At 42.0% G+C, this 20971-nt stretch overlaps 9 non-coding genes and 5 pseudogenes across 9 annotated transcripts; 7 read left to right on the forward strand and 7 right to left on the reverse strand.

The window, feature by feature from the left end:
• Positions 1-9921: 9921 nt before the first annotated feature.
• Positions 9922-10040, forward strand: LOC115417343 (5S ribosomal RNA). Its single transcript, XR_003935141.1, has one exon. It is a non-coding gene; the product is annotated as a 5S ribosomal RNA (ribosomal RNA).
• A 558-nt stretch (positions 10041-10598) lies between these two features.
• LOC115417332 (5S ribosomal RNA) lies at positions 10599-10717 on the reverse strand. Its single transcript, XR_003935130.1, has one exon. It is a non-coding gene; the product is annotated as a 5S ribosomal RNA (ribosomal RNA).
• Positions 10718-12633: 1916 nt separating this feature from the next.
• On the forward strand, positions 12634-12752 carry LOC115417282 (5S ribosomal RNA). The gene has a single exon (XR_003935101.1). It is a non-coding gene; the product is annotated as a 5S ribosomal RNA (ribosomal RNA).
• Positions 12753-13537: 785 nt separating this feature from the next.
• On the reverse strand, positions 13538-13655 carry LOC115417296 (uncharacterized; annotated as a pseudogene).
• Positions 13656-14145: 490 nt separating this feature from the next.
• On the forward strand, positions 14146-14264 carry LOC115417355 (5S ribosomal RNA). The gene has a single exon (XR_003935152.1). It is a non-coding gene; the product is annotated as a 5S ribosomal RNA (ribosomal RNA).
• A 692-nt stretch (positions 14265-14956) lies between these two features.
• LOC115417364 (5S ribosomal RNA) lies at positions 14957-15075 on the reverse strand. The gene has a single exon (XR_003935160.1). It is a non-coding gene; the product is annotated as a 5S ribosomal RNA (ribosomal RNA).
• Positions 15076-15572: 497 nt separating this feature from the next.
• Positions 15573-15691, forward strand: LOC115417276 (uncharacterized; annotated as a pseudogene).
• Positions 15692-16478: 787 nt separating this feature from the next.
• Positions 16479-16597, reverse strand: LOC115417273 (uncharacterized; annotated as a pseudogene).
• A 492-nt stretch (positions 16598-17089) lies between these two features.
• LOC115417354 (5S ribosomal RNA) lies at positions 17090-17208 on the forward strand. Its single transcript, XR_003935151.1, has one exon. It is a non-coding gene; the product is annotated as a 5S ribosomal RNA (ribosomal RNA).
• A 693-nt stretch (positions 17209-17901) lies between these two features.
• LOC115417342 (5S ribosomal RNA) lies at positions 17902-18020 on the reverse strand. Its single transcript, XR_003935140.1, has one exon. It is a non-coding gene; the product is annotated as a 5S ribosomal RNA (ribosomal RNA).
• Positions 18021-18517: 497 nt separating this feature from the next.
• Positions 18518-18636, forward strand: LOC115417288 (uncharacterized; annotated as a pseudogene).
• Positions 18637-19423: 787 nt separating this feature from the next.
• LOC115417274 (uncharacterized) lies at positions 19424-19542 on the reverse strand (annotated as a pseudogene).
• Positions 19543-20034: 492 nt separating this feature from the next.
• LOC115417367 (5S ribosomal RNA) lies at positions 20035-20153 on the forward strand. Its single transcript, XR_003935161.1, has one exon. It is a non-coding gene; the product is annotated as a 5S ribosomal RNA (ribosomal RNA).
• Positions 20154-20846: 693 nt separating this feature from the next.
• LOC115417344 (5S ribosomal RNA) lies at positions 20847-20965 on the reverse strand. The gene has a single exon (XR_003935142.1). It is a non-coding gene; the product is annotated as a 5S ribosomal RNA (ribosomal RNA).
• Positions 20966-20971: the final 6 nt, after the last annotated feature.

Consider the following 20971-nt stretch of genomic DNA (forward strand, 5'->3'; position numbering starts at 1 on the left):
CTTTTGACCATGCTTCTTGGTAAACAATATTTAAAATAGGGATTTAAACCGTTCTAAAAGCCTTATAAAATTCACACGGCAAGCCATCAAGGCCAGGGCTCTTCCCATTTATCATATCTCCTAAAGCACAATCAATTTCCTCATTTGTAATGACCTTGTTACACTTTTTCCGGTTTTCCTCACTTCTGTCTCAATATGTTTTAATAAATAAGTTTTAGCTTCTTCTGCTGTCCCTTCTTTTGCAAATAATTTACTATAAAAAATAAAGACCCTCTTCAAAATATCTTCTTTATTTTTAAAACTGTTCCCCTGTTCATCTTTAATACTTCTAATTGCTTCTGCTTTTTGCCTACTTTTTTCCAGATCATAAAAGAATCTTGTGCACCTTTCCCCTTCAACCATATAATTTGCTCTGCTCCTGATCATAGCTCCTTCACATTTAATCTCTTCTATTTTCTTTAAATTTTCTTCTAATTCCAATATCATATTAACATTCTCTTCTCCCAAGTTCACTTTGTCTAATTCTATCTTCAATTTCTTTCTAATTTCCTCTTCATACTTTGAGTTTGCCCTTCTCATCTTTTTACAATAAGCAATTGTGTATTTTTTAATATCATATTTCAAATTATCCCACCACACTCCCGTACAATTCTCATATAAATGTAATTCATTCAAGCTACCACGTATTAAATTTTCCATTTCCATTCTATATAAATTATCTTTTAATATTTCAGTATTTAAGTGCCATAAACCAGGTCCCCTTTCCACTTCATTAAAATCCATTTTTAAAGACACATAATTATGGTCACTAAAACCACATCTTTTATATTGTATGCTTTTAACATATGTTGATATTTCTTTTTTCATTAACACCAAGTCAATTCTGCTTTGTTTTACTGCATCTTTCACGACTTGTATTCTACTATATTCTCTTTTACCAATATTTCTTTCTCTCCAAACATCTACTAAATCAAATTTTCCCATTAAACTTTTAAGCTCAGTTCTCCCTCTGTCAGCACCAAAACACATATTTTCTCCGACATCCTCTTTCTCTAAAACAGTGTTAAAATCCCCCATTATAAACATTTCACCCCATTTCTCCATTAAAAAACCCAGATGTTTAAAAAAATTAACTCTATGAGTCTTTATTTGGAGCATGTATACTGCACATAATCACTTTTTCATAATCCTTTTCAAAACACAGAGTTAACATTTTTCCTTCTTTATCATTATAGATTTCAGTTACCTTGTCACACACATTCCTTTTCACCATAAATGCAACTCCCCTTGCCTTTTTTTTTTTTTTTTTCCCACAATATTTTTATTAACTTTTTAACAGCATAAAATCAGGCATTTACAATCAATATATGCTGTCAGTTTGCTTCATTAAACTCAAAAACAACAAATACAAAATTAAATAAATAGAGACGGCTGCAACCTAAGTCCAAATATTGTCCAATAATCCTGCTGATTATCTTCCTAATCCCCAGTCAGGTGAACCGTCCATTAGATGTCAGAAAACACTGAAAAGTTTTCAGAGTATACCAAGGTCCAAAATGGCGCCCTCAGTTGTCTCCCTCTGTTCACAACCAAGATCCAGCACTGATCTTTTTGAAGGACAGTATTCAAACTGATCAATTGATCATAAAAAAAAAAAAAAAAAACAGTAACTATCAATTCGACAGTTAACAGCCTATCCAAAAACTGTTTTAGCTCTAAAAGCAACAAAAACAAACAAAAAACCAACAAATGAACACAGACTCAACAACAATTTGCTTCTCTGATATTACTGAATGGTAATCTATACTAAGTGGATTTTAAATTATAGTAAATACAAAATGTAGTGCACACTTCAGAAAAAAGTAAAACTTGTAAAAATGTAGGAACTGTACTGCCTACAGCAATCAGTCAACTTGAACATCTGTTAAATCAAGATTCTTGGCATAATTAATAAAAGGTCTCCATATATTCTCAAATCTGTGCTGTTTAGCCTTCAATATGTAAGTGATCCTTTCTAATGGAAGGTCTGATAGCATTTGTCTCATCCAATGAGCTGTATTTGGTCTGTGAACATTTTTCCATAACTGTGCAATACATTTTTTGGCATACAGTAAGCTGAGGTCTATAAAGGTTCGTTCATTTTTACTATAATTCTGTGTCTCTGAATATAAGCCCAGCAGAAAAAGCTTAGGGTCCAGCGAAATCTGTTTTGAAATTATCTTCTCAATTATAGCTCTTACCTCTTCCCAAAACTTTTGAATCTTTGTACATTGCCAAATACAGTGAAACAATGTCCCTCTATGTTCCAAACATTTTGTGCATGTGTCTAGTATATTTTCTCTGTATCGATTTAGTTCCACCGGTGTCACATATGTCCGCATTAACCATTTATATTGTATTAGTTTTAGGCGTGTATTAATACTTTTGGATTGGGCATCAGCACAGGCTTTTTTTCCAGTCTTCATCTGAAATTTCACTTTGCAAGTCCTCTTTCCAGGCAAATAACTTAGATTGTGAGCTTTCAGATGAGCCAGATGTCAGCAAATTATAAAACTCTGATATGATACCCTTTCTCAAACTGTCTTTTATCAGCATTTCTTCCAGCGGAGATCGTGGAGGTCTGGTGAATGTATTGTCTTGATTCACTTTAATAAAGCTTCTAAGCTGGAGATATTTGAAGAAATGTTTTCTACTTAGCTTGAATTTAGACCTCAGTTCATCAAAGGACATCATTATATCTGAGTCTACCTTATATAGATCCTGGATCATTCTAAGTCCCTTAAGGTGCCATAATTTAAATGTTGCATCTGCTCTACCTGGTACGAAGAAGTGATTACCCCATATTGGACTATACTGTGAAATGGAGTATGTTTCTTTTAAGTATTTTTTTATATCATACCATATCTTTACCACGTGTTTTACAATTGGATTTTTAGCTTGTTTCCGCAATCTTTTTTCTGTGTCTGAATGTATATATAAGGGAAGAGGTAATTTTAGACCATAAGATTCCATTTCAGTCCAGTGAGGAGAATCATTTTTTGAAAAATAGAACATAATAGACCTCAGCTGTGCAGCCCAGTAGTACCACATCAAATTTGGACATTTTAACCCTCCTCGGTCAAACGGTAAATACAGTAGGGACAAACGAAGTCGTGCCCTCTTATTGTTCCATATAAATCCAAGAAATATTTTTTTAACTTTAGAAAACAAGTCTGAAGGTGGTGGCAGAGGAATGTTTTGAAATAAGTAAAGAAATTTAGGTAGAATGTTCATTTTTAAAATATTAATTCTCCCAATTGTAGATACTGGTAATGACATCCATTTATCAATAGATTCATTCGTTTCTATCATCAAAGGTTCGTAGTTAGCACTGACAACATGTTCTAGCCTTGGTAAAATCTGTACTCCCAGATATTTAAATTGTTCTACAACATTAAATTGAATTACCTCAGTGATTGGGTTCTTTCTTTCAGTTGCATTAAGTAGTAGTATAGAGGATTTGGTATTATTTACTTTATACCCTGAAACAACACCAAATGCATCTATTAGCTGTGACAAGGTTGGAATTGTTTTATTTAATTTTGTCATCATTAAAATTACGTCATCAGCATACAAAGCTATTCTGTGCTCCGTCGGCCCCACTGTTATTCCACTAAACTGAGAATGTGATCGCACTGCTATTGCAAAAGGTTCCATTGCCAGTGTAAACAGTAGGGGCGACAGAGGGCAGCCTTGCCGACATCCTTTACTAATTTTTATTGGTTTTGAAACATTTCTATTTGTTATAATTTCAGCTGTAGAGTGTTTATATATCACCTGAACCCATTTTATGAAGTTATTTCCACACCCAAATTTTTCTAAAACCCTGAAAAGATAAGGCCATTTAACCCTATCGAAGGCCTTTTCGGCATCTAATGATAGAAGTGCTGTGTCAGGCATTTCTTTATTTGCATGAATAATATTCAATATCCTTCTCACATTGTGAAAACCTTGTCTTCCCATTATAAAACCATTTTGGTCTCTATCAATAATGCTTGGCAATAGCTTTTGTAAGCGTTTTGCTAAGAGCTTACATATTATCTTAAGATCAGAATTTAACAAACTAATGGGTCTCATGTTTTCACATTTGTTAGAGGGTTTACCTGGTTTTGGAAGTAAAATAATTAAGGCATTATTGATAGAAGTTGGGAGACTGCCATTGTAAAATGCCTCTAAAAACATTTCCAAAAGCGGTGTTAGCAATTTATCTTTAAATGTTTTATACAGATCTATTGGGAGACCATCTGGTCCAGCCCTTTTCCCTGACTTCATATTATCGATAGCATGTTCTATTTCGTCTTTAGTAACTTCTAGCTCTAGATCTTTTTTTATTTCATTTGGGATATTGGGTATAGATAGTTCCTCTAGAAATCTATTCAGGTTTGGTAAGTCTGTTTCATTATTGGTATCATATAATCCCTCATAATAATCTCTAAAAGCATCATTAATTTCTTGAGGATCCACTATAATTTGGCCATTGGACAAAATGGTTGTGATTGATGTTTTGGTTTCTAATTGTTTAATCTGCCATGCTAATACTTTACCTGATTTATCGCCTTGCTCATAGAATGTTTGCCTTAGTCTTAAAAGACTAGAAGCTGCTCTAGAGGCAGAAATTTTGTCATATTCAGCTCTCAAAATTAGTAAATCATTTTCCAACTGTGGGTTACTATTCTCATTAACTTTTTCTTGGAGAATCCTTATTTTCTGTTCCAGCTGCAGTCTTTCCTCACGAGCCTTCTTTGATTTTGACCCAGTATAACTAATAATATGTCCTCTGAGAAAGGCTTTAAATGCTTCCCATTTTGTTCCCGCAGATGTTTGTGTAGTATTAATTTCAAAAAACTCATCTATCTGTTTTCCTATATATTTTACAAATTCTTCATCTTGTAACCATTTATGCTGAAAATGCCATCTAGGCGGGTCTTTTGTCAATTTTTTATCTATGTACATCAAACAACATGGTGCATGATCTGAGATCACAATATTATCATAAAAACATTTTGGAGTTTTTGATCGTAGTTCTGAGGAAATTAAGAAATAATCTATTCTGGAATAAGTCTGAAACCTATTTGAAAAACAGGAGTAAGCTTTGGCATTTGGTTTCAATTCTCTCCATATATCCAACAGATTCATTTTCTTAATGAAGCGGTTAATTACTGTTCTACACCTGTTGTGTGATTGATCTGCTCCTGTGGATCTATCCATGTTGGGGTTTAACGTACAATTAAAATCCCCGGCTATTACATGTTGTCCCGCTAGTGTTGATAGCATAAGGAACAAATCTATGAAAAATTTTGAATCATCTATGTTAGGACCATACAAGTTCACTAAATTTAAATTTTCTGAGATCAGGGAACCTTGGACTATTAAGTATCTTCCCCTTTTATCTTTGATTACATCTTTTACTTGAAATGGTACGGTTTTATGAATAAGGGTCATAACTCCCCTGGCCTGGGATGAGAATGGCGCTGTAAATACACTACCCTGCCACCTCCTCCTAATCTTTTTATTATCCTCTTCTAATAGATGAGTTTCTTGTAGAAATACAATTTTAGCGTCTATATCTTTTAATTTATTCATGACTTGTTTGACTTTTCTAAGTTGCTGCAGACCTCTACAGTTCCAAGAAACAAACTTAAGATTTACTCCTTGAGACATTCCAAATGGAAAATAGTAGATTACCTTGCCATAAAGAAATAAACTTATTGAGAAGCATAACATATCTGGATGTTAGAACTACATCCAACATTGTGAACTTGAACATTTCCCTCGTGCCCACAGTTGTGGGAGCCCCCCCAAAAAATCTCTTGTCTCCCGTTATCGCTAGCGACAGTTCCACACTTAGTGAGGATCAGTCAATCCACTTCCTATTTCCCCTAAACTAACAAATCTCTGCTGCTGCTGTTCCTATTGAATCATTACTTAACTTATCTTGTCTTAAGTTTACACCTCATAACAGTTACAGATTTTATTCCCCTTATAAAATATACCAAATTATTATAATGTATGTTTTAAGATTGGGATAGATGGAACTTTAATATGAAATATAAATTCTAGTCCATATATTTTTTTACATGTGCATGGTTATGTGAAAAGCTCGTCCTATCTGCTAATTATTGTATCAGACAGTGAGGTTGGATCGTTTTAGTCTGTTATAGCACCATCCTTCAAATACAGCACATTGCCACAGTCTCATGTACTTGCATTACCGTTATTGTTCCTCGTCATTTAACTGTCCGCGGCATCTTCCCGGATCTTCTTTATGAACGTTTGTGCTTCGTCTGGGGTCTTAAAAGTGCGAGTTTGTCCTTTATAAGTTACCAAAAGGTTGGCAGGGTGAATCACTCCATGTCGGATCCCTAGATTGCGCAGCTCCTGCCGGACCGAGTCGAACTTTTTCCTCAGTTGGTGTATTCCCGTAGCCAAGTCTGAGTAGAACCTGACTTGCTGGTCTTTGTACCGGATCTCCTTTTTAGCCCGTGCAGCGGTCAATACTGACATCCTATCCTTGTAGTTGAGAAACTTCATTATTAGTGTTCTCGGCGGCGCTTTGCTGTCCCTCATCGGTCCGATTCGGTGTGCCCTTTCAATTATCACTGGGGTTCGTAGAGTTACAGAATCCAGCAGCTCTGGAATCAATTTCTCCAAAAAAGAGCATGTGTCCTGGCCCTCAGCTCCCTCTGGTAGTCCTACAAGTCTCAGGTTGTTCAAACGAGATCTGGTTTCCAAGTCCAGAAGCTTCTCTTCCAGAGTTTTGTTTTTTGACTCCAGCTTGTTTACTTTAGCTTGCAGGTTAGCTACCTCGTCTTCGGCACTGGATATACGTATCTCAGCTTGTGACACTCGCTCAGAGCAGTCGTTTATTTCCTTTCCCATAGCATTTATCGCCGCCATAATCCCATCAAATTTGGTCGAAAATTCCGTTTTCATTGAGTTTATTGCAGCCAATACAGTATCCATTTTGGCATCGACAAGTTCTCCGACTCCATTAGCCCCCTGTTCTGCCATATCGTCATTAGCTTTCTGTGTTTCACCACGAACTTGGTAGTCAGTTAGCTTCGGCTGCTTTGATGCTTTGTTCTTATCTTTGCTCAACTTTCCAACCTTCGGCATTACAGCAACCACACTAGCACTATGTTATGAAGCCTCATAGCAAAAATGACATCTTTTTTGTAGAAATTGTAGCACCCAGGAAAGAGCAGCGCGAGATGCGTCTTCCTACGTGGCCGCCATAACCGGAAGTCCCCCTTGCCTTTTTATCACTATTATTATAATAAATTTCCCCATCAAACCTTCCCCTAATACTTTCTGCTACGACATCAGTCCAGTTCGTTTCTTGCAACAGTACAATATCACTCTTTTCCGTTTCCAGTATCATTCTGTTAAATTTTCCTGTATTTACACCTCCTCTTAAATTAATAGAAGTAAACCCCCACCCCATTAAAACAGTAAATAAAAATAAATAGCCACAAGCAACCCCCAGTACATGATTTGTCCCCGTGCACTTCATATTATCCCTTTATCTCATCTGAACTCTACTACCCTCCTCCCTCTCCTTTTTTCCTGTTCCTTTAAAACCTTTTCCAAATTTAAATTTATCACCTTTTTTTTTTCTTTTTTTCCTTCCGTTGATCTTTTTCCTCTTGAGCCCCCACAGTTTTTTCTTTGTTTTCTAAGCCTTCACACATATCTTTTACCTCAGTTTGTCCATGTCTCTGTCCTTCTTCCTCTGGTTGGTCTGGTTCTTTTCTTTTCTGTCCCATCCCACCTACAGTCACATCCTCAGTGTCCTTCTCCAGTTCATCCACACCTCCGTCTTCCCTGTCCCCCATGTCACTTCTCCCTGGGGGGTCCACCGTCTCTATCTGGGGCTGTCCACAGGGGAGTTCCATGTCCATCTCCACCTCATGATCAGACACGGACGTGTCGTTCTGGGTGGTCACCAAACATCCTCCTTCTCTGTCACTGTCTATCCGCTGAAACTCCTCCTCCTCCTCCTCCACCTGCTGCTCCCTCTCGCTCTCACTGTCTGAAGACAGGCACGTACAGCGGATCATGGCTCTTCCACAATCAGGGCATTTGGCGGCGTCACAGTCTCGTGCGTAATGGCCCTGCTGTAGGCACTCCCGGCACGCAAAAATCGGACAGTCTCTTAAAACATGTCCTGGGCTCATGCAGAGGCGGCATATTTTAACCTGTTTATTGTGGATCACCCTGTAATATTGTGATCCATCCGCCGTATCGAACCGGGCACTGTACGGGAGCGACACCACCTCCTTCGGGAATCTTACTTTTAGGAATCTAGTGCCGTCAGCCACGTTGGTGCCTGGGTAGAACCTCCTTCTGACGGGGAGGATGGGGAAAACCCCCCATCTGACAAGCCGGTCCAGAATCTCCTTGTCTGTGACGTCAAGAGGCAGATGCAAAAAGGAGACCAGAACCTCCGATTTATGGACCCTTTTTACTTCAATATTCTGTCCTTCGTAAGTAAGTCCATCCTCTAGTCTTTCACAGGCTTTTTCCGAGTTGAGGGTGGCCTCATACTGTCTGTTTGGTCTTGGTCTAAGAGCCAACAGCGCACCACAGCCGACCACCTTCTCAATTTCCTTTATCGGTGTCATTACGTTCAGTCTGTTGATTCCTTCACATTCAATCTGAATAGTCCACTCTCTGTTGTAATCCACCTTATGTCTTTCTCTCATTCTGCTTCTTTCAACATTGTCATTAATTTTTACATTTTCTTCATCTTCCATTCCGTTTTCTCTTTGCACTTTTCCATTCTCATTCAGAGGTTTGTCGTTCTCATTAACTATATCGTTCACTTTCATGCTCCGATTCAGTTTCTTTTTTCTTCTTTCCACCACAGTAAACTCGTCCTCCATTCCTGTTGTGTCATCATTTCCAACATTTTCCAAAACTTCTCCAGATTCCTTCTCATTTGTTTTCGCAGATCCGTTTTCATATTCGTTGCCACTTGCCTTTGTCATATTCATGTCCGTCCGATCATCCACTGCCACGTCAGTCAAACTCACATGTTCATCAAATCCTCTATTCGCCGTCATCTTCATTAGGTTATTCTTTTTCATATTCTTCGTTTCTGTCATTTTTAATGACTCTTTCTCTGGCGTAAAACGCCGTCGCTGTCCTTTCCCTTTCATTTTTGATGAGAAAATAAAAAATTAAATTCGCCTTCCCAGCGGTGCGGGAAAAACACCGCTGGGCTTGCTTATCACAAAAAAGTGAAAACTAAAACTACGTAAACTAACCAAACAAAAAATCTAAATCACTAAACAAAACGATGAGGAAGCCTTTCTTCCTCTCCTGCAGCCACTCACTCTGTTTAGAACTTCCACAGATGTGGGCGTTTTCAGGGTGATATGGCCGTAAGTGAGTGCAGCTGTCATATTTACCCTCTTTATAGATTCAATCACACTGAAGAGCAGGTTTCCCCCTGTGTTTTCCCATATGTGAAATCTAAATCACTCAGTATTAAAGTGGCAAAGGACAAAGTGATCTGAATAATGTCTAAAAGAGTCGAGATGAACTACCAGCCTGGAAGGAATTCACCAAAAGCGTGGAACCAAGCTGGAAATAGAAGTTTGTGCGTATATTCAGTGTCTGAAGGAGGGGGACCATGGCGGCTGGACGCTTACGGCGAAAGCAAAGTTTTAGTAGGTAACCCTCAGATGTGTTTTGACACCATCGTTTTGTTATCCTCCTGTAATGACTTCTATCTCTGTAATGTTGCAAACCTCTGTGTTTGGTGCAGTCAGCGTATCGGGTGTCAGACCTTAAAGTCTTTGAGATTCCTTTGGAACCTCTTCCGCTCACATGCGGCGGCACTGAATCTATAAAAGGGAGAGAAGGACAGACACGCTGGCTTACGGCCATACCACCCTGAACACTCCCGATCTCGTTTGATCTCGGCAGTAAACCAGGGTCGGGCCTGGTCAGTACTTGGATTGGAGACATCCTGGGAATACCAGGTGCTGTAAGCTTTGACACTTTTCTGTGCAACCAGCAGAGGCTGCTGCTGCTGCTTCTTCACCAACCAACAGTTGATCAACAAGAGAAAAATACAAATGAAGTCATTCCTGAAAAATGAAAGCTATGATGGTGACTGACGCTAAAACCTGGTAGTCTTTGTGAAGAGGAGAATATTGTAAATTTTTAGCTTTATTGATCTTTGTAAAGACAATTTCTTTATGGGGACATTTTTTTGCCGACACTTTCTAAACCTCTCCTTTTTTGGATTCATTCAGTGTGGACAAAGGAAACGTATTGGCGTTTTGAAAGGGCTGAACAGAAAGAGTAAAAACCTTTGCGGGCTTCGGGTGGGGGTTTGTCTTGACTGTTTTTGGCCGGAAAGGGGGCAAACGGCTGAAGCAACAGCAGCACCACCCTCTCCTTCTCGTGTCTTTCCTTTCCACGCATCCAGACTTTTGGTCCCTGTCTCCATGGCACTCTCTGAGTTTTGGAGGGAATAAATGTATCTTTTCCTCTCGTCGATGGGTGAAGCAGCTGCACCCTGTGCTGGGCACAAAGAAGAGGCTAAAGGCTTACAGCACCTGGTATTCCCAGGCGGTCTCCCATCCAAGTACTGATCAGGCCCGACCGTAGTTTGCTTCCGAGATCAGACGAGATCGGGCGTTTTCAGGGTGGTATGGCCGTAAGCAAGTGCAACTGTCATATTCACCCTCTTTATAGATTTAATCACACTGAAGAGCAGGTTTCCTCCTATGTTTTCCCATATGTGCAATCTAAATCACTCGGTATTTAAAGTGGCAAAGGACAAACAAAGTGATCTAAATAATGTCTTAAAGAGTCAAGATGAACATACCAGCCTGGAAGGAATTCACCAAAAGCGTAGAACCAAGCTGGAAATAGCAGTTTTTGCGTATATTCAGTGTGTGAAGGAGGGGGAATGTGGCGGTTGGACGCTTACGGCCACGGTGAAAGCAAAGTTTCAGGAGGTAACCCTCAGATGTGTTGTGACACCATCGTTTTGTTACCCTCCTGTAATGACTTCTATCTCTGTAATGTTGCAAACCTCTGTGTTTGGTGCAGTCAGCGTATCGGGTGTCTGACCTTACAGGGCTTTAGATTACCTTAATTTGGGCACATCAGATGCTGGAATCGGCGGAGGGGGTGGGTGCGGGATTAGATTTTTCAACAGTAATTCCTGTTTTCTCAGACTATTTCAGATATATTCAAGAGTATGAAGGCATGGATTCCACAAGTCTAATTTCCAGAAGTATTGATCAGCATATGGCCAGCTGATTTTAATTCCAAAATCACAGGACTGCATGCAGGCAGATAATTCATATGTCATATGTTTCACTGCGTTTGTTATGTGAGCGGCCTGAATTTATAGGTCGCCCACGAGGCATGGTTGTTGAGAGAAAACCTTTGGCGTACAACGTACGAGTCAATCTCCAAGCTCTCATCACCTCTCATTGGCTGAAACGGGTGATTTAGACCAATCAAACGGCGCAAATATGTCATACCTGCTGCCAGACAATAGTCTGGTCTTGTCTGTCTTTTATGTTTTGTGTGTCACTTCCTGTTTTATTTTGTTAAGTTTTCCCTCATGTGTCTTGTCTGTCGTCTTTACTTCCTGTTCCCCGCTCATCCTGACTTCTGTCCTGATTACCTGTCTCCGCCCTAATTTGCTTCACCTGTGTCTAGTTGTCTTCCCTCCCTTTTGTGTATTTAAACCCTGTCTTTTCCCCTTGTCAGTCGCCAGTTTGTAACTCCAGTAGTTCAGACCAGCGTACTTGACCTCGTTTGTTCGTTTGCTTGCCTGTTTTTTGACCTGTTTTGGATTCCTCGGTTTTTCGTCTTCTGCCTGATCCCTGTCGGTTTTTGTCTGCCTCATCTGATCTGGTTTTGACCTTCTCGCCCTGACTACCGGTACGTGAGTTTGCCTAGTCCTTATGTCCTGTTGCTCGATTGTTAGCCTGCCTGTGTATGACCTGTTTCTGTCCCTGACCTCCCTTTGCTTTTCCCCAGTCGGGGAAAAGACTCCTAACACCGCTCGGGGAGACGGGCTGCTGCCCTCGATCCGGAGGACGAATTTGAGGAGAAAATCCCCAACCATTATCCTCAAGATTCTGTCACTCATTATATTTTTTCACCTGTGTGTGAACAATAAACCTTTTGGAACTAACTTTTGTTGTCGGAGTTCTGCATTTGGATTCTGTGTTTGTGCTAACGTTATCACAAAATATGACTTCTGCGGGAAGCATGAATACTTGTGCTTTCCTGTTCGGTACATATGTGTTGTTGTTGTCAATGTTTTCTCTGTCGTTATGAACAAGCCTTGTATATTATAACCAATGTGTTTTACGGGAGGAAAAAAGCAGGGGCAAGTGAGTCAATACTTTCGTTTACACTCTGCTCTGGCCTTTTTTTATTTTTAATTTGGGGACACTAATTTGGGGACATTTAATTTGGGCACACCGTTAGTCGGCCCAGCCAAGGTGTAATCTAAAGGCCTGCCTTAAAGTCTTTGAGATTCCTTTGGAACGTCTTCCGCTCACATGCAGCGGCACTGAATCTATAAAAAGGGAGAGAAGGACAGACACGCTGGCTTACGGCCATACCACCCTGAACACTCCCGATCTCGTTTGATCTCGGTAGTAAACCAGGGTCGGGCCTGGTCAGTACTTGGATTGGAGACATCCTGGGAATACCAGGTGCTGTAAGCTTTGACACTTTTCTGTGTGACCAGCAGAGGCTGCTGCTGCTTGACCAACCAACAGTATATCAACAAGAGAAAAATAAAAATTTTATTTATTTAGTCATTTTATTTTACCTTTATTGAACCTTGACAACCTCACTGAGATTAAGAATGTCTTTTTCAAGAGCGTCCTGGCCAAGACGGGCAGCAGTACATTGAATAGTTACAGACAGACTTCCATAAATAAAACGAATACACAAAAGCACACAGACAAGTCAAACCTTCCAAAGTCAACTCTGCAAAAAGTGCTCAAGAAATGTAGACAAAAGTGCGTCAGGATTCATGAATTCATTCCTGAAAAACGAAAGCTATGATGGCGACGGACGCTAAAACCTGGGAGTCTTTGTGAAGAGGAGACAATTGTAACTTTTCACCTTTATTGATCTTTGTAAAGACAATTTCTTCATGGGCACATTTTTTTGCTGACACTCTCTAAACCTCTCCTTTTTTGGATTCATTCAGTGTGGACAAAGGAAACATACTGGCGTTTTGAAAGGGCTTAACAGAAACAGTAAAACCTTTGCGGGCGTCGGGTGGGGGTTTATCTTGACATTTTGGCCGGAAAGGGGGCAAACGGCTGAAGCGACAGCAGCACCACCCTCTCCTTCTCGTGTCTTTCCTTTCCACGCATCCAGACTTTTGGTCTCTGTCTCCATGGCACTCTCTGAGTTTTGGAGGGAATAAATGTATCTTTTCCTCTCGTCGATGGGTGAAGCAGCTGCACCCTGTGCTGGACACAAAGAAGAGGGTAAAATCTTACAGCACCCGGTATTCCCAGGCAGTCTCCATCCAAGTACTGACCAGGCCTGACCGTGGTTTGCTTCCGAGATCAGACGAGATCGGGCGTTTTCAGGGTGGTATGGCCGTAAGCCAGTGCAACTTTCATATTTACCCTCTTTATAGATTCAATCACTCTGACGAGCAGGTTTCCCCCTGTGTTTTCCCATATGTGAAATCTAAATCACTCAGTATTAAAGTGGCAAAGGACAAAGTGATCTGAATAATGTCTAAAGAGTCGAGATGAACATACCAGCCTGGAAGGAATTCACCAAAAGTGTGGAACCAAGCTGGAATAGCAGTTTGTGCGTATATTCAGTGTCTGAAGGAGGGGGACCATGGCGGCTGGACGCTTACGGCGAAAGCAAAGTTTTAGTAGGTAACCCTAAGATGTGTTTTGACACCATCGTTTTGTTATCCTCCTGTAATGACTTCTATCTCTGTAATGTTGCAAACCTCTGTGTTTGGTGCAGTCAGCGTATCGGGTGTCAGACCTTAAAGTCTTTGAGATTCCTTTGGAACCTCTTCCGCTCACATGCGGCGGCACTGAATCTATAAAAAGGGAGAGAAGGACAGACACGCTGGCTTACGGCCATACCACCCTGAACACTCCCGATCTCGTTTGATCTCGGCAGTAAACCAGGGTCGGGCCTGGTCAGTACTTGGATTGGAGACATCCTGGGAATACCAGGTGCTGTAAGCTTTGACACTTTTCTGTGCAACCAGCAGAGGCTGCTGCTGCTGCTTCTTCACCAACCAACAGTTGATCAACAAGAGAAAAATACAAATGAAGTCATTCCTGAAAAATGAAAGCTATGATGGCGACTGACGCTAAAACCTGGTAGTCTTTGTGAAGAGGAGAATATTGTAAATTTTAGCTTTATTTATCTTTGTAAAGACAATTTCTTTATGGGGACATTTTTTTGCCGACACTTTCTAAACCTCTCCTTTTTTGGATTCATTCAGTGTGGACAAAGGAAACGTATTGGCGTTTTGAAAGGGCTGAACAGAAAGAGTAAAAACCTTTGCGGGCTTCGGGTGGGGGTTTGTCTTGACTGTTTTTGGCCGGAAAGGTGGCAAACGGCTGAAGCAACAGCAGCACCACCCTCTCCTTCTCGTGTCTTTCCTTTCCACGCATCCAGACTTTTGGTCACTGTCTCCATGGCACTCTCTGAGTTCCTCTCGTCGATGGGTGAAGCAGCACCACCCTGTGCTGGGCACAAAGATGAGGGTAAAAGCTTACAGCACCCGGTATTCCCAGGCGGTCTCCCATCCAGACTTTTTGTCCCTGTCTCCATGGCACTCTCTGAGTTTTGGAGGGAATAAATGTATCTTTTCCTCTCGTCGATGGGTGAAGCAGCTGCACCCTGTGCTGGGCACAAAGAAGAGGGTAAAGGCTTACAGCACCTGGTATTCCCAGGCGGACTCCCATCCAAGTACTGACCAGGCCCGACCGTGGTTTGCTTCCGAGAGCAGACGAGATCGGGCGTTTTTAGGGTGGTATGGCCGTAAGCAAGTGCAACTGTCATATTCACCCTCTTTATAGATTTAATCACACTGAAGAGCAGGTTTCCTCCTATGTTTTCCCATATGTGCAATCTAAATCACTCGATATTTAAAGTGGCAAAGGACAAACAAAGTGATCTAAATAATGTCTTAAAGAGTCAAGATGAACATACCAGCCTGGAAGGAATTCACCAAAAGCGTGGAACCAAGCTGGAAATAGCAGTTTGTGCGTATATTCAGTGTCTGAAGGAGGGGGACCATGGCGGCTGGACGCTTACGGCGAAAGCAAAGTTTTAGTAGGTAACCCTAAGATGTGTTTTGACACCATGGTTTTGTTATCCTCCTGTAATGACTTCTATCTCTGTAATGTTGCAAACCTCTGTGTTTGGTGCAGCCAGCGTATCGGGTGTCAGACCTTAAAGTTTTTGAGATTCCTTTGGAACCTCTTCCACTCACATGCAGCGGCACTTAATCTATAAAAAGGGAGAGAAGGACAGACACACTGGCTTACGGCCATACCACCCTGAACACGCCTGCTCTCGTCTGACCTCGGCAGCCAACCAGGGTTGGGCCTGGTCAGTACTTGGATTGGAGATATCCTGGGAATACCAGGTGCTGTAAGCTTTGACACTTTCCTGTGTGACCAGCAGAGGCTGCTGCTGCTTGACCAACCAACAGTTTATCAACAAGAGAAAAATACAAATTTTATTTATTTAGTCATTTTATTTTACCTTTATTGAACCTGGACAACCTCACTGAGATTAAGAATGTCTTTTTCAAGAGCGTCCTGGCCAAGACGGGCAGCAGTACATTGAATAGTTACAGACAGACTTCCATACATAAAACGAATACACAAAAAGCACACAGACAAGTCAAACCTTCCAAAGTCAACTCTGCAAAAAGTGCTCAAGAAATGTAGACAAAAGTGCGTCAGGATTCATGAATTCATTCCTGAAAAACGAAAGCTATGATGGCGACGGACGCTAAAACCTGGGAGTCTTTGTGAAGAGGAGACAATTGTAACTTTTCACCTTTATTGATCTTTGTAAAGACAATTTCTTCATGGGCACATTTTTTTGCTGACACTCTCTAAACCTCTCCTTTTTTGGATTCATTCAGTGTGGACAAAGGAAACATACTGGCGTTTTGAAAGGGCTTAACAGAAACAGTAAAAACCTTTGCGGGCGTCGAGTGGGGGTTTATCTTGACATTTTGGCTGGAAAGGGGGCAAACGGCTGAAGCGACAGCAGCACCACCCTCTCCTTCTCGTGTCTTTCCTTTCCACGCATCCAGACTTTTGGTCTCTGTCTTCATGGCACTCTCTGAGTTTTGGAGGGAATAAATGTATCTTTTCCTCTCGTCGATGGGTGAAGCAGCTGCACCCTGTGCTGGACACAAAGAAGAGGGTAAAATCTTACAGCACCCGGTATTCCCAGGCAGTCTCCCATCCAAGTACTGACCAGGCCTGACCGTGGTTTGCTTCCGAGATCAGACGAGATCGGGCGTTTTCAGGGTGGTATGGCCGTAAGCCAGTGCAACTTTCATATTTACCCTCTTTATAGATTCAATCACTGTGACGAGCAGGTTTCCCCCTGTGTTTTCCCATATGTGAAATCTAAATCACTCAGTATTAAAGTGGCAAAGGACAAAGTGATCTGAATAATGTCTAAAAGAGTCGAGATGAACATACCAGCCTGGAAGGAATTCACCAAAAGTGTGGAACCAAGCTGGAAATAGCAGTTTGTGCGTATATTCAGTGTCTGAAGGAGGGGGACCATGGCGGCTGGACGCTTACGGCGAAAGCAAAGTTTTAGTAGGTAACCCTAAGATGTGTTTTGACACCATCGTTTTGTTATCCTCCTGTAATGACTTCTATCTCTGTAATGTTGCAAACCTCTGTGTTTGGTGCAGTCAGCGTATCGGGTGTCAGACCTTAAAGTCTTTGAGATTCCTTTGGAACGTCTTCCGCTCACATGCGGCGGCACTGAATCTATAAAAAGGGAGAGAAGGACAGACACGCTGGCTTACGGCCATACCACCCTGAACACTCCCGCTCTCGTTTGATCTCGGCAGTAAACCAGGGTCGGGCCTGGTCAGTACTTGGATTGGAGACATCCTGGGAATACCAGGTGCTGTAAGCTTTGACACTTTTCTGTGCAACCAGCAGAGGCTGCTGCTGCTGCTTCTTCACCAACCAACAGTTGATCAACAAGAGAAAAATACAAATGAAGTCATTCCTGAAAAATGAAAGCTATGATGGCGACTGACACTAAAACCTGGTAGTCTTTGTGAAGAGGAGAATATTGTAAATTTTTAGCTTTATTTATCTTTGTAAAGACAATTTCTTTATGGGGACATTTTTTTGCCGACACTTTCTAAACCTCTCCTTTTTTGGATTCATTCAGTGTGGACAAAGGAAACGTATTGGCGTTTTGAAAGGGCTGAACAGAAAGAGTAAAAACCTTTGCGGGCTTCGGGTGGGGGTTTGTCTTGACTGTTTTTGGCCGGAAAGGTGGCAAACGGCTGAAGCAACAGCAGCACCACCCTCTCCTTCTCGTGTCTTTCCTTTCCACGCATCCAGACTTTTGGTCACTGTCTCCATGGCACTCTCTGAGTTCCTCTCGTCGATGGGTGAAGCAGCACCACCCTGTGCTGGGCACAAAGATGAGGGTAAAAGCTTACAGCACCCGGTATTCCCAGGCGGTCTCCCATCCAGACTTTTTGTCCCTGTCTCCATGGCACTCTCTGAGTTTTGGAGGGAATAAATGTATCTTTTCCTCTCGTCGATGGGTGAAGCAGCTGCACCCTGTGCTGGGCACAAAGAAGAGGGTAAAGGCTTACAGCACCTGGTATTCCCAGGCGGACTCCCATCCAAGTACTGACCAGGCCCGACCGTGGTTTGCTTCCGAGATCAGACGAGATCGGGCGTTTTTAGGGTGGTATGGCCGTAAGCAAGTGCAACTGTCATATTCACCCTCTTTATAGATTTAATCACACTGAAGAGCAGGTTTCCTCCTATGTTTTCCCATATGTGCAATCTAAATCACTCGATATTTAAAGTGGCAAAGGACAAACAAAGTGATCTAAATAATGTCTTAAAGAGTCAAGATGAACATACCAGCCTGGAAGGAATTCACCAAAAGCGTAGAACCAAGTTGGAAATAGCAGTTTGTGCGTATGTTCAGTGTCTGAAGGAGGGGGACCATGGCGACTGGACGCTTACGGCGAAAGCAAAGTTTTAGTAGGTAACCCTAAGATGTGTTTTGACACCATCGTTTTGTTATCCTCCTGTAATGACTTCTATCTCTGTAATGTTGCAAACCTCTGTGTTTGGTGCAGCCAGCGTATCGAGTGTCAGACCTTAAAGTTTTTGAGATTCCTTTGGAACCTCTTCCACTCACATGCAGCGGCACTTAATCTATAAAAAGGGAGAGAAGGACAGACACACTGGCTTACGGCCATACCACCCTGAACACGCCTGCTCTCGTCTGACCTCGGCAGCCAACCAGGGTCGGGCCTGGTCAGTACTTGAATTGGAGATATCCTGGGAATACCAGGTGCTGTAAGCTTTGACACTTTTCTGTGTGACCAGCAGAGGCTGCTGCTGCTTGACCAACCAACAGTTTATCAACAAGAGAAAAATACAAATTTTATTTATTTAGTCATTTTATTTTACCTTTATTGAACCTGGACAACCTCACTGAGATTAAGAATGTCTTTTTCAAGAGCGTCCTGGCCAAGACGGGCAGCAGTACATTGAATAGTTACAGACAGACTTCCATACATAAAACGAATACACAAAAAGCACACAGACAAGTCAAACCTTCCAAAGTCAACTCTGCAAAAAGTGCTCAAGAAATGTAGACAAAAGTGCGTCAGGATTCATGAATTCATTCCTGAAAAACGAAAGCTATGATGGCGACGGACGCTAAAACCTGGGAGTCTTTGTGAAGAGGAGACAATTGTAACTTTTCACCTTTATTGATCTTTGTAAAGACAATTTCTTCATGGGCACATTTTTTTGCTGACACTCTCTAAACCTCTCCTTTTTTGGATTCATTCAGTGTGGACAAAGGAAACATACTGGCGTTTTGAAAGGGCTTAACAGAAACAGTAAAAACCTTTGCAGGCGTCGGGTGGGGGTTTATCTTGACATTTTGGCCGGAAAGGGGGCAAACGGCTGAAGCGACAGCAGCACCACCCTCTCCTTCTCGTGTCTTTCCTTTCCACGCATCCAGACTTTTGGTCTCTGTCTCCATGGCACTCTCTGAGTTTTGGAGGGAATAAATGTATCTTTTCCTCTCGTCGATGGGTGAAGCAGCTGCACCCTGTGCTGGACACAAAGAAGAGGGTAAAATCTTACAGCACCCGGTATTCCCAGGCAGTCTCCCATCCAAGTACTGACCAGGCCTGACCGTGGTTTGCTTCCGAGATCAGACGAGATCGGGCGTTTTCAGGGTGGTATGGCCGTAAGCCAGTGCAATTTTCATATTTACCCTCTTTATAGATTCAATCACTGTGACGAGCAGGTTTCCCCCTGTGTTTTCCCATATGTGAAATCTAAATCACTCAGTATTAAAGTGGCAAAGGACAAAGTGATCTGAATAATGTCTAAAAGAGTCGAGATGAACATACCAGCCTGGAAGGAATTCACCAAAAGTGTGGAACCAAGCTGGAAATAGCAGTTTGTGCGTATATTCAGTGTCTGAAGGAGGGGGACCATGGCGGCTGGACGCTTACGGCGAAAGCAAAGTTTTAGTAGGTAACCCTAAGATGTGTTTTGACACCATCGTTTTGTTATCCTCCTGTAATGACTTCTATCTCTGTAATGTTGCAAACCTCTGTGTTTGGTGCAGTCAGCGTATCGGGTGTCAGACCTTAAAGTCTTTGAGATTCCTTTGGAACCTCTTCCGCTCACATGCGGCGGCACTGAATCTATAAAAAGGGAGAGAAGGACAGACACGCTGGCTTACGGCCATACCACCCTGAACACTCCCGATCTCGTTTGATCTCGGCAGTAAACCAGGGTCGGGCCTGGTCAGTACTTGGATTGGAGACATCCTGGGAATACCAGGTGCTGTAAGCTTTGACACTTTTCTGTGCAACCAGCAGAGGCTGCTGCTGCTGCTTCTTCACCAACCAACAGTTGATCAACAAGAGAAAAATACAAATGAAGTCATTCCTGAAAAATGAAAGCTATGATGGCGACTGACGCTAAAACCTGGTAGTCTTTGTGAAGAGGAGAATATTGTAAATTTTTAGCTTTATTTATCTTTGTAAAGACAATTTCTTTATGGGGACATTTTTTTGCCGACACTTTCTAAACCTCTCCTTTTTTGGATTCATTCAGTGTGGACAAAGGAAACGTATTGGCGTTTTGAAAGGGCTGAACAGAAAGAGTAAAAACCTTTGCGGGCTTCGGGTGGGGGTTTGTCTTGACTGTTTTTGGCCGGAAAGGTGGCAAACGGCTGAAGCAACAGCAGCACCACCCTCTCCTTCTCGTGTCTTTCCTTTCCACGCATCCAGACTTTTGGTCACTGTCTCCATGGCACTCTCTGAGTTCCTCTCGTCGATGGGTGAAGCAGCACCACCCTGTGCTGGGCACAAAGATGAGGGTAAAAGCTTACAGCACCCGGTATTCCCAGGCGGTCTCCCATCCAGACTTTTTGTCCCTGTCTCCATGGCACTCTCTGAGTTTTGGAGGGAATAAATGTATCTTTTCCTCTCGTCGATGGGTGAAGCAGCTGCACCCTGTGCTGGGCACAAAGAAGAGGGTAAAGGCTTACAGCACCTGGTATTCCCAGGCGGACTCCCATCCAAGTACTGACCAGGCCCGACCGTGGTTTGCTTCCGAGATCAGACGAGATCGGGCGTTTTTAGGGTGGTATGGCCGTAAGCAAGTGC

The sequence above is a fragment of the Sphaeramia orbicularis genome, chromosome 3 (genome assembly GCF_902148855.1).
Source record: "Sphaeramia orbicularis chromosome 3, fSphaOr1.1, whole genome shotgun sequence".
NCBI classification, from domain to species: Eukaryota; Metazoa; Chordata; class Actinopteri; order Kurtiformes; family Apogonidae; genus Sphaeramia; species Sphaeramia orbicularis.